This window comes from Pteropus alecto, unplaced genomic scaffold (genome assembly GCF_000325575.1).
Source record: "Pteropus alecto unplaced genomic scaffold, ASM32557v1 scaffold72, whole genome shotgun sequence".
Lineage (NCBI taxonomy): Eukaryota > Metazoa > Chordata > Mammalia > Chiroptera > Pteropodidae > Pteropus > Pteropus alecto.
The window spans coordinates 8,643,690-8,657,532 of record NW_006436811.1 but is presented as its reverse complement, the minus strand read 5'-3'; positions in this window follow the sequence as shown (position 1 = coordinate 8,657,532).

The following is a 13,843-nucleotide window of genomic DNA, read 5'->3' as shown; positions in this document are numbered from 1 at the left end:
TGGGTGATCTTGGTTAGATTATGTAATCTCTCTGAGTTTCAATTTCCTTATCTATATAAAGTAATTATAAAGTAATCCAAGGTCGTAGCAAGGAATACAACAGTTAGCGTATAATATACAGAAAGGCAGCCAGTATAATAGGAAAACTAAAGGGCAAGTGTAAAATTCTGACATTTGTGATAAACTGGAATCAATACTGCTTGCCAATATCCCTAGTCCCTCTCTCGTTAACCTTCCATCACATGTGCTTAGTGGAGCCCCGACTTTGCCTTTCTCTCTCCTACGTCTGTGTGCTGAGCAGAGCGGGGAAGAAAATCACACAACTATAAATATTAGTTAAATATATTGCTATACAATGTTATGGTCACCAGCCTCGGTTTGGGCCTCAGTACTGCTTACTGTCTTTTCTATGCCTTGCTCTCTTTGGTTCTCTACGATATCTTTAAAAAGTCCTCCATGCTCCTCAAATCCCTTTTTCCTTCCTGCCCTTTCCTTCTCCTGGCCCTTATCAAGTGACTTCATATCCCATTTCACAATGAAATTAGATGTCATTTTGAGACTCTGCCAGCTCTTAACCTGCAAAATTAACTTTTTCCACATCCATCTTTTCCTCCTTAATTCTTGTTAATGGGAGAGGTGGCCTTCATCCAATAGGCAAGTTGTCTTCATTTGTTTTAGAGGTCAATCCTTTTCTGCTTTCTCAGGATTCTTGCTTCATCGATGACCCCATCTCTTATGTATCTTTAAGTTTTTTCTTCATAGTGGCTCTTTCCTATAAGCATTTAAACATGCCTTAACTTTCTCCCATCTTAAATAACTTCCTGGGCAAAATTTCTTATTAGAGCTACCTCCTCCCTACTCTACTCACATTCCATTGCCCAAAGCCAACCACATGACCAGGTCCCGGGTCAATAGGATGAAGAAGTACCCACCTCCTACAGGGAAGCACTGTAAGTTACAAGGTAACGGACAGGATGTGTCATCCTCCTATAGTAAGGGAAGTGAATAATTCAGAATGCAGTCTACCACATCTTTATTGCCATACTTTTAAAGAGCTGTCTCCACTCAAGCATCTCTATTGCTCAACTTGCAAAAAAAAATCAATCTCTTCAATCTAGTTTCTGCCTTGGCCATTTCAGTCAAACTTCTCTCACTAAGGCCACTGACTCTTTTCTTGTTGCTAAATCCAAAGGGAATTTTTCAGTTCACACAGTACTTGACTTTTGCCAGCATTCGAGAATATACACCACTCCCTTCTAGAAATTTTTTCCTTGGAATCCCCTGGTTTTTAACTCTCCTGGTTTTTATCCTACTCTGATGGCTTATTCTCACTGTCCCTTGTGGGCTCTGTCTTGGACAGCCCCTTAGGTGTTGGTGCTGTTTCATCTCCTGCGCATCCCTTTCTTACACATCCCACAACAATCTCCTCTGCTTCCATTCCTCCCGTCCTGCCGCACGTGCTTGTAGTAAGAGAAGTACAACCTGGACGTGCTGCAGTATAGCTTTCGTTTGTTTTGTTTTCTCTTTTCTTTTCTTTTCTCTTCTCTTCTCTTCTCTTCTCTTCTCTTCTCTTCTCTTCTCTTCTCTTCTCTTCTCTTCTCTTCTCTTCTCTTCTCTTCTCTTCTCTTTTCTCTTTTCTTTTCTTTTCTCTTTTCTCTCTTTCACTAATCTTGTTTTTTAATTAATAGAGTTTTTTCTAGAACAGTTTTAAATTTACAGAACGAATGAGCAAATATAGAATATTCTCAGTCTCCACCCCCTCCAAATAGTTTCCACAGTTATGAATATCTGGCATTAGTGTGGTACAGTTGTTACAATTAATGAAACAATATTGGGACATTATTATTAACTGAAGTCAATAATTTATGGTTCTAAAGTGTAGCTTTCTCTATTTTTAATTACTGATAGGATTGTTTTCAATTTTCTTTCCCCTAATTGGTGGTGGGGCAAAGGGGGATGTGGGGTGGTTAAACTAGACAAAAAAAATTAACCCATTCTCTTCTAGTTCTAATGTCTTTTTCAAATAATTAATTCCATCTTCCTTTTATTGATGTCTTTCTCCTCTCAAAGCACCTTTCTTGCTCATCACAACCTGCCTCCCAAGAAGCAGTCTGGATGTAGAAGTATATGTAAATCTTTTCTTGCTGATGGCAGCATGTGTTGGTTTAATGAACAAGCCGGATTTGGTAGGGTGGAAGTTGAAAGTTTTTCAACACGACCCCACTCAGTTCTACTTTCTCTTCTTGTTATTCTCCACTCATTGGAAGAAATTTTAGACAGGACACAAGATTTTTCTGGTCATATTTAGGTAATAAAAAGTCTCATCCAACTTATTAATCACATAACACCAAACTCCAGTTTGATTCCAGTGGTTATGCCTTGATCAAGTGAGTATAAATGTTATGATAACACATTTCAGAAGAAATTTTCTAAATATGTGGAACCTTGTGATTATAAGAAATAAAAAATTAAACATGTATACTTATCGAAGAAAGGTATGACAGGAATAAAAGACTGAAATCTTTTATCAAATCTTTTGATGAATCTTGAAGTCTTCCAGTAGGAGGAAAAAGTAGTTTCTTCTTTATTTTTCATTCACTGGCCAGCTGTTTTTGAAGACCCTCCAGGTAAGAAAAGAAGTAGGAAAAAGTAAAAAAGAAATTTTACCTCTGGTTCATTCTTTATTTGGTGTTAGTGCTCTCTTGCTGTGAGAGATATCAAAAGTGGACTCTTTCTCATGGGGCTCTTGGATGTGTTTTGGGAGACCTTTCTATGGCTGGGGATTGCTAAGCTGCGTTTTGCTTGCCTCCAGGCTTGCCTGCTGTGACAGTTACATTTGATCATCACTCTCATCCTCAGACCTCATGCCCCGCTGGGTCCTGTGATTGACCCCTCTGCATTGTTCTTCCAGGATGTCTTGGGAAAGTTTTTCTCAGGATGACCCAACCCAACCCCCTCCTGTGAGGTGTGCATCCGGCTGGTAGAGAATTCACATGGCATCCACCTTGCTTTATTCTAGAAGCGTGATTATTCCCAGCACTGCCTTTTCTCTTCATTTCTGTAGTCGAGGCCACAACTTCTTCCTTGTTCAGGTGAGGAAGGTCTTCTCTCCCCCATGGCGGGTGAGGGGAAAGAAGCCGATCATATTGGAATCTCTTCAAAGAAATCCTCACTCTTTAGTCTCTCTACTTTCTTAGTTGGGCAGTTGCTCATGGGTAGATGCTGGCACAACTGTTCACAACCTTTCAGAGTCCTCATCTTCTGACTCCTTGACTTATAGTCCACTTAAGCTTATTTTGAAAACTGAGCTGTGTACTCCTTACACATTTTTATATTGATACCTAAAATTTTAATTATAAATTTAAATACTACCAAAGGACATAATTTTTTACTTACTGTAAATGTCAGTATTTAAAAATAAAATGTTTAAGTTATTCTTTTAAGTGCACTAATAGTAATTTGATGTCTACTACCATTTTTGAATAAATCACCATGATCCACCCCACAGCAAAATGAATAACTCTTTTAATAGTTGGAGATTTTACTATTTGTTCTTTTTTCCCTTTTGAACTATTTCCAGTACATTGCACCCAAAGAAATTTCCCTCATGTAATATGTTTTGAAGCTTTCCAATCTTTTATCATCATGCTTTTCTTCAATAAAAACATTTAAATTAAAATTTTTAAATTTCCGTTAATCATAAGGTGCTATTCAGAAGATTTCTTCTGAAGTATTATAACAATTAATACTCAATTGGTCAAAGCTTCAAAATTTTACAAGCTTTGATAACTACATCCTAACTATAAAAGTAAGCCTTTATTAGAAATGTGCTTTTTAAAGAGAGGTGAAGCCTTTCTTCTTCTTTCCCTCCTCCTCCTCCTCCTCCGCTTCCTCCTCCTCCTCTGCTTCCTCCTCCTCCTCCTCCTCCTCCTCCTCCTCTTTCTTCTTTCAGTTTTGAGGGTGAGAGGATTTAGTGGAAATCAGCAGCAACAAGAAAAGAAAGTATTGGGCCATGAGGAAGCATGGGATTACAAAAGATTCATTACAACCCTTAATGGCATTATTCCCTCCTCCTCCTCCTCCTCCGCTTCCTCCTCCTCCTCTGCTTCCTCCTCCTCCTCCTCCTCCTCCTCCTCCTCTTTCTTCTTTCAGTTTTGAGGGTGAGAGGATTTAGTGGAAATCAGCAGCAACAAGAAAAGAAAGTATTGGGCCATGAGGAAGTATGGGGTTACAAAAGATTCATTACAATCCTTAATGGCATTCTTTTCAGAGAAATCTATAATACCTTCCCATTAAGAAAATTCAAATAAAAGAGGAAGTAATTGAGAGAAGAGGTTCACAAATGACAGTAAACAGTTAAAATCAAATAGGGATTTAGAGTATTCAGTAATCTTTTAGCAGAAGTTAAAAAATATTTCTCTTAATCTGAATAAATGTTTGAGAAAATATAATCCACTATCAAGATATTTATTTTACTCAAAAGTATAATCTATTACTAGTAAACTTGAAGTTTTTCACTTTTTTATTCTTGAGATCATAAAACTTGCCATTGAGACTCAAACCTGGGGCTTGATGAACAGCCACTTGAAAGAAATGAATATGTACATTGTCTCTTTGGGGCCATAGAATTGCTGACAGCCCAAACAACACACCAGAGTTATGAGTTAGATGTGGACGAGACATTTGCCTTTCTTGTGAAAAAAGGGGGAAGAAGTTGTGTGAAAATTTTTATATATTTATATATACACAGGCACATACATATATACATACACACATACATGCATATAAATATATTTATAATAAACATATATTTAATTAAATACGCACACTCTAGAAATTAATTTCTCAAAATCATCCGTGGCCTGGCACCCCTCCGGAAGTTTTGGTGCCCCTCAATATACCTGTACTGCAGTAGATACTGTTTCAGAAATAACCTCTCCGTTTAGGACGTGGAGGGTACTTGCTGTTGACTGTACACTCATTCTTTGAAGCTTCTGCAAAATCTCTGAGCAACAGAGAATGCCATTATCTAACTCCCCACTTCACACATTCATTTCCTTGGGAGCAGAATCCCCAGCTCTCATTGGCTTTATAAGGGGTCCACTTTACCCAAAAGGGTTAAGAAGCACTGAGTGGCAGATTGACCTCTTTTTGCAATCCTTTTATTAGGCAACCATGGATGCATCATATGAATCTAGATTGCATACTGTACATAACATGTCTGCCTCATTTTGATTCTGCAGACCAACTGGTCTGCTTCTGTTAAGTTCTCCTCTTATCCACTGGGAACTCAGCTGCCATTCCACAGGGCATGGAGTGCAAATTAGTTATTCAGACTCCATTGGCAAACAGCGAGAGCACTGTGCAATCTGTTACTCCGTCTAAATATCTGTGGCACAAACAATCACTTAAACATGATTATAGTTATTTGATGCTACAACTTAATTTCATGACAAAATCATACGTATTTATTATCTCTCTGCCGGTTTTATAAGATCTTGTCGCACAAAGAACTTGGTTTGTTTGAAATCAAGTACCAGTTGTAATTTGCACAACAGGCACACCAAACCTGGGATGCTTTTGTAGGAAGGTAAAAAGATGAATAGGAGAACAATGTTTTGTTTTATTTAGAAAAATAGTGCAAAGCCAGGAATGTTTAAGGAATGTGCTTCTGGATAGGTGCAGGAGTAGCTGGAGAAAGGAGAAATACATGTTTGAAAAATTTCTTAACCTTGGCTGAGACCTACACAGGTGAAAAGATGACACAAAGGAAGGGAGAAAAGTGCATCCTAATCTAATGGAACTAAGGGAAGCACCAAGCTGTCAATTCACTGAGCTGGAGATGTAGAAACAGAATGGAGCCTTTCAATTCTGCTGCCTTCTCCCTGGGGTTAGAGACCGGTTGCCATGGATATTCTGGATTCCTGCAGCTAATGGGAGGGATCTGTAGCCCTGGTATCCCGGGGACCTGCCAGGGTGAAACATGAAATGGAGGCCCGTGGGTGTGGTGGTGGAGAGCTGGAAAGCGAGAGGGCACAGGGTCGGTTTCCAGCAGAGTTAAAGCTGATTTCATTTCAAGTCACATTCATTTGGCAATCTATATTTTCCTGAAAAAAAAACAGCCCTTTTGTCCCTCCCCTACTGAGCAAAGAGAATCTTCATCTTAAAATGGTTACTATCACAGTATTAAGTAGTATATGCTATAATTAGGCATGCAATGGTGGTTCAGAGGAGTTTTTTTCAATGAAATTTTTTTGGGGGGAAAGGAAAGACGGAAACTAATTTTAGTTTGGTTCAGAGATTTTAAGCTGTTTAAAAATATCTCACACATATAGCCAGTGGGGTGAATGAATAAGAAAGTTTCTGATTTATTCTGCTTTATTTAAAAATATTATTTGTTACGTGGCCCCATCTTTCTTTCCAATAACTCATTGCAAGATCAGCCATTTCTCTACTCCTTGTTTCTGTCTTTCATTCTGCGTTGGTTTTTAATCAAGTCACAGCAACAACACATTCCTTCTCTATAATCTCTTGGAGAATATTCCTTTCTGGCTGGATAATCGAACACTTTAAAGTCCAGTTCTTGGACAGTGTTTGCTAATCCTGATAAGTGAGAAGTGTCTCAGACCTGACCTTCTGAGCCTCCTCTCAGCAGAGCATTAAAACAATGACGCAGTCCTCATCAGATGATTTCAGTGAGCAAAAGATTCGGTAGTTACTATGTCGCCTTCATCTGCAAATTTCTTTATCCTTCATTGCTCCAATGCAAATTAAATAATTTTTTTTTTTTTTTTTTTTTGCACCTCAAGGTAGAGAGGTGCAAGTTGAAAAATAAGACTGTTCTTGGTGTGTAATGTGTCTCACTTTAAAAACATCATGTGGTCTTTGCTTGGCACTTGCTGTGTAGATAGCTGGTTGGCAAAGACAACAGAGGAAGATTGGCCTCTGCTAGTCCCTGAATCCCACAAATGAGCTGCAGGTTTAATGTTATCAGCCTATGGAAAGCATGAGGACTTGGAAACATTTCCTTGTAGGCCAAACTTAAGGAAGTGCAGTGGTTTGGAATCTGGACAGACCCAAAAAAGCATGCTTTAGTCAAGGAAGAACATCAGAGTTTTGCCAGTCCCTAAGCACTACTACGATTTTCCATTATATACCCCCTTCTCCTTATTGACCAATCCCTTGCTGTTTTCACCTTATTGTCTTAATCCATTAAACATAAAGGTAAATGAACATCTACCAGCAAAGGCATCTTTTTTTCCCTCTCAAATTGAGGAAGCTGCAGTGGTCTTTCACAAAACTCACATCCACATGCTTGTAGCTTCAGCACAACTCAGAGGCCATCAGAAGACCCTATCTTCCTTTATCCATGGGTTATTTCATGGCATACTCAGGTCTGTATGAATCAGGCACCACCTAGAGGACTGGAAAGCATAGCCTGAATTGGGGTAGAGAGTATGGGAAGTGAGCATGGAGACTTTCCCCCAAGCCTGTTTTTTTTTTTTTTTTTTCCCCCAGAAAGAAAAGAGATCATACATCTGCTTAATTCTCTAATAGCTGGGGGAATAAAATGCTACAATTCTAGTCTTGGCAGTAGTAGAAATTAATGATGTGGCCGTAGAAAATTCACAAAATCTCTCAAGAATCATACTTTTCTTAACTATAAAATGGTAGGTTTGAACTATATGATATCTTAGTGCAGTTTTCAGTTCCTGATTTTATATAGGAAAGTATTTACGTAACCTAGAAATGAAGAATCAAAAGAGAGTTTGATAGACTTGAGAGCCCCAAATAGAAAAATATCCATATATCCAATAAATACAATTTTTAAATTGTATTGAAATTGGCAAACAAAATATATTTAGTAGTGGCAAGTTTGCAAGAAAGGTAAAGACAGAGTTATTCCCTAATGCTTTTGAAAAATCATTGGTAATGTTATAAATTGCTGAACTCTTTCTGCTAGTTATTTTGTTAATGAGTTATAAAGCAATTCCACTCCCAGGAATTTATTGTCAGGAAATAAATTGTGGTGTGTAAATGTTTAGCTCTATTTCTGCTAATCATAGCAAACTTTGAAAAGACCTAAATGTCCAATCACTGGGGATTAGTTAAATAAAGATGCATTCACATAATGGAATGCTATGTATAAAGTTAATGATATGGTACCCAAATGCTTCCCTTTGAATGGAAAAATGTTTTATGATGTTTTTGAAACAAATGATCAAATGTACAAGTATACAAGTTATTATTGTTATTAAAATAATTATGGATACATGTATATATAGGCATCAAAATAATCAAGTTATAGAGACCAATGTGTTAGTGGTGACTTTCTATGGGTGGAAAATTTATAGATTTTTTTGCATTTTAATTTTTAACTGTTTTCCACATGAGAATTTATTGCTTTTGTATTAGAGAACAAAAACTTCATTTAAAAAGACTTAAAATTCTACCATTTTAGAAGAATGCCTGCTTAAATAACTAATTTCTAAAATGTCATTCATCTATGTGATCGTAGTGGCAGATTAACAAATCTGTTGTAATGATGTCAATGAAGGCAGTACATTTTTGTTCAAACTAATATAATTCAAGACATAGATATAACTGATGTTCATTTAGTAATCTCAAAAATACATAAGGGGATATGTGAACAAGTTTTCCCATGTAAAATGTGAGGAGAAATAGGTTCCCAACAGTTTTAAGCTGCAAGAACTATTGCATAGGTTGAAGGAGCAAGAATGAGACATTTTATTGGATTTGATTCTAAATAAATTTTTAAAATTATGTAGTAAAGTACTTAAACAGTATCAATATTTACATAGTAAATGCCGTGAGATTTTCATAATATCTTTCACAATGTTTATTTTAGATTTGTCTCTATTTGAGAGCAAACATGTATTAGAAGGAATTTAACTGATGTATATTCACTCTTTGTCTACAAAGCAAAATGTAGTTTACTCTCACAGTCTAGAAAAATTTATGTAGATTGACAAATCATTTCAAAGACATCACTGGAGTTAAATAAACTAGTGTGCTTTTTTTTTTTTTTTAACAATAACAATTTCTACTTATTTTGCAATCTTTTCATTTGTGTGTCCAAATGTTGCCTTCATAACTGTAGGCACCTTCCTCCCGGTCTCTCAGCCCTGCCCCTACCCACATCTCTATCTTGTCAACCATTATTCTATTCTCTATTTCTAAAATGCTATTTCAAAATGTTCTATAAATAGAATCACACAGTATGTAATTTTTTGGGAATGGCTTTTTTTTTTTTACCTCGGCATAAACCATGAAGATACATCAAAGTTGTTGTTGTTGTTGTGTGTGTGTGTGTGTGTGTGTGTGTGTGTGTGTGTGTGTGTGTGTGTGTGTGTGTGTGTGTGTGTGTGTGTGTGTGTGTGTGTGTGTGTGTGTGTGTGTGTGTGTGTGTGTGTGTGTGTGTGTGTGTGTGTGTGTGTGTGTGTGTGTATGTATGTAAGTATGTGTATGTATATATATCAATAGTTCATTCCTTTCTTTTGTTGTGTTGTATTCCATAGAATCTATGTAGCACGGTTTGACCATTTATCTGTCAAAGAACATCTGGGCTATTTCCAGCTTTAGGCTATTGTGCATAAAGCTTCTGTGAACATTCATAAATATGTTTTTGTATAACATAGGCTTTCAATTTTTGGAATAAAAGTCTAAGAATACAGTTGCTGGGTCATATGATAATTGTATGTTTTGATTGGTAAGAAACTGCCCAACTGTTTTCTAGAGTGTTGTATCATTATACATGTCACCAGCAACGTATGAATGGTCTAGTTTCTCGTCATTCTCAACAGCATGAAGTACTATTACTATTTTTTATTTTAGCTTTTCTGATAGATGTGTAGTGATATTGTAGTGACATCTTAGTTGTTTTGATTTGTATTTCCCTGATTGCTAATAATGTTGAAATATTTTCATGTGCTTATTTATCATCTATATATTCTCTTCAGTTTAATGTCATGACTTTTATACATTTTCAAATTGGATTTTTAAACACTGTTGAACTTTTAGAGTTCTTTATATTCTAGATACTAGTCCTTTGTTGGCTATGTGGTCTGCAAATATATTCTGAGTGTGTAGCTCATCTTTTCATCTTTTTTACCTGGGCCATCACAGATCAAAAGTTTTTAATTTTGATTAGATCCAGTTTATCAATTTTATGATTAAAAAGTACAGCCATTTATAGATAGTGTTTTTGGTGTCAAGTCTAAGAACTCTTTACCTAGCCTTAAATCAAAGATTTTCTCCTATTTATTTTTCTAAAAGATTTATATTTTACATTTAAGCCCATGATGCATTTTAAGTTAATTTTTGTCTACGATGTGAGATTTAGGTCAAGGTTCATTTTTTTTTTTTGCCTATGGATGTCCAATTGCTGTAGCACCATTTGCTAAAAAGGCTATCCTTCCTCTGTCAAATTACTTTTGCACCTTTGTCAAAAATCGGTGGAGCATATTTGTATGGATCTATTTCTAGGTACTCTGTGTTCCTCTGATTTATGTCTCTCTCTGCCAATATCACACTGTCCTGATTACTGTAGCTAATTTCATAGGGCCAACATAGCACATTACCACAAATTTGGTGGCTGAAAAAAACAAAAATGTATTATCTCACAGTTCTGGTGGCCGAAGTCTGAAATCCTGGTTCGACAGGGCTGCGTTCCCTCTGGAGCCTCGTGGGAATTCTTACTCACCTCGTTCAACTTCTGGTGGCTATTGGCAGTCTTTGGCTTCCTTGAACTATGGTTGCATCACTTCGGTCTCTGACTCTGTCTTCACATCACCTTTTCTTCTGTATATGTCTTCTCTCAAAACTCCCCTTGCCTCTCTCTTATAAGGATACGTGTAATTGTAATTAGGACCCACCCAGATAATCCAGGATGAGCTCTTCCTGTCAAGCCTTTTACCTTAATCACATCGTTTTCTGCCATATAAGATGATAGTCACTCTTTTGCCATGTAATAGTCACAGGTACTAGGGATTAGGACAGGAACATATATTTTGGGGGCTAGTAGTCAATCCACTACAATTGAATAATTCTTCCTACTTTATTCCTCCTACATTCTTTATGAAGAGTGTAGATTGTTTTAGCTTTTCTAGGGCCTGTGCCTTTTCATATAAATTTTAGGGTAAATTTGTCTATAGATACAAAAAACCTCACTGAATTTTGGTAGACACTGTATTAAGCCTGTAAATCAATTTTGGAAAAATTGACAAAGTCAATGGGTCTTCCAACCCATTAACGTGGTAAATCTCTCTATTTAAGTCTTTTTTTAATTTCTTTCATTCTCATTTTGTAATTTTTTAGCATGTAGATTTTGTACAGGTTTAGTTAAGTGAATATCTAAATATTTTATCTTTGGAGATATAGAAAATGGTATTGTATTCTAATTTTTGTTTCCATGTGTTCATTGATAGTACGTAGAAATTCGATTGACTTTGTGTGTTTATGCTATGAACCTACTGTAATTATTTATTAATTACAGGAATTTTTGTAGCCTCTTTGGAGTTATCTACATAAACAGTCATGTCATCTGCAAACGGGAACTGTTTCATTTCTTCCTTTCTTGTCTGTATGCACTTTATTTCTTTTCCTTAACCTATTGCACCAATACAAAGCCGAATAAGAATGGTAAGAGCAGACATCTTTACCTTGTTCTCAGTCTTAGGAGAAAAGCATTCAGCCTTTTACCATTAAGTATGATGTTATTTTCAGTTTTCTGTAGATAATTTTATTAAGTTGAAGTAATAGTACTTTATTCCCAATTTGCTGAAGGTTTTATCATGAATTGGTATTAGATTTTGTCAAATACTTTTTTTCTATCAATTGATATGATCATATGATGTAGCTAAATTTGATTGTTGATATGAATTACACTGACTGATTTTCAAATGTTGAACCAGCCTCGAATATTTAGAATAAGACGCACTTGGTGATGATGCATGATTTTTTAAGTATACTGTTGGATTCGAGCTACTGTTATTTTGTTATGGATTTCTACACTTATGTTCATGAAAGCTTTTTGTCTGTAGTTTCATTCTTTTTTAACTGTCTTTGTTTTTGGTATCTGTTTTATCTTGGTTGAGTTTCGATAGTTTGTGTTTTTCAAAGAATTGGCCCATTTCTTCAAAGTTATTGAATTTATGAGCGTAAAATTATTTGTAATATTCTCTAATTATCTTTTTTTAATTATTTTTTAAAGTTATTGGGGTGACATTGGTTAATAATACTATATAAGTTTTAAGTGTACATTTCTGTAATACATCAACTGTATATTGTACTCTCTAGTCTCCTTTCATCACTATATATTTGACCCCCTTTATTCTCTTACGTTTTATTTATTTTTACAGCTTTATTGAAGTAAACAATTGGTCTTAAAATTAATTTTTTTCAAGCACTATACTAATAGATTTATAATAATTCATAAGGTTATAATCAATTTTGAAATGTATCTTTTTCTAGTTCCCCTCTTCCCGCTTATATTTATTCTAACATTGTTGACCATTTTCCTTACGCTGCACTTTATATCTCCATGACTATGTTGTAACTATCCATTTGTACTACTTAATCCCTTTGCCCTATTTCACCATCTCTTTAATCCCCGCTCCCTAGTAGCCCTCAAAATATTCTCTGTATCTGAGTTTATTTCCATTTTTGTTGTTGTTTATTCCTTTAGATTTCACATGTAAGTGAAACCATGTAGTATTTGTCTTTATCTGCCTTTCTTCAGTCAGCACAATACCCTCTAGGTCCATCAAGGCAGTATCTTTTTCCATCCCCTTCCTTTTAGTTTGTGTGTGTCTTTTAATCTGAAGTGAGTCTCTTGTAGGCAGCATATTAGGGGTCTTGTTTTCGTATCCATTCAGCCACGCTGTCTTTTAATTGGAGCACTTAATTCTTTTCCACTTGAGGTATTTGTTGATAGGAATATAGTTATTGCCATTCTTTATTCATGTTTTTGGTACGTGATTTTCCTTCTTCTTAGAAAGTCCCTCCAACATTTCCTATAATACTGGCTTGGTGTTGATGAATTCCTTTAGCTTTTTTTGGTCTGGGAAGCTCTTTACCTGTCCTTCAAATCTAAATGATAGCTTTGCTGGATAAAGTAATCCTGATTGTAGATTCTAGGTTTTCATCACTTTGAATATATTGTGCCAAACCCTGCAAAGTTTATTTTGAGAGATCAGCTGCTAGTCTTATGGGTACTCTCTTGTAGGTAACTAACTAGGTAACTAACTGCTTTTCTCTTGCTGCTTTTAAGAGTCTCTCTTCGTAGTTAACCTTCGGCATTTTAATTATAATGTGTTTTGGTGTGGGCCTTTTAGGGTTCACCTTTTTGGGGACTCTCTGAGCTTCCTGAGGTTGTATGTCTATTTCCTTCACCAAGTTAGAGAAGTTTTCCATTATTATTTCTTCAAATAGGGTTTCAACTTTCTTTGTCTCTAATACTTTTCTTTGCTCTGGAACCTACTTTATCAAATATTAATATAGCCACTCCTGTTTTTTAATTTTAATGTTTGCATGATTTTATATCTTTCATAAAATTTTTCCTTTTTTTTTTGGCCTGTTGTCACAATGAAAGCTTAATTTTCAAAACTGTTGCAGTGCTATTTAGGTCTGCTTGATTTATCTTTTGCTACTGGGGCTCCCAATAGTACATGCTGGTGCTTGCCTAGGGGATAGAGGGATTTCTCCAGGCTGGGCCACCAGGTGTATCCCAGCTGAGAAGGGATATCTCAAGCCTGTGGGATAAAAGGGGCCTGGACTGTGCAGCTTGCTGTGCCTGGCTCCCTATTCTAGCCCCACGCACCCC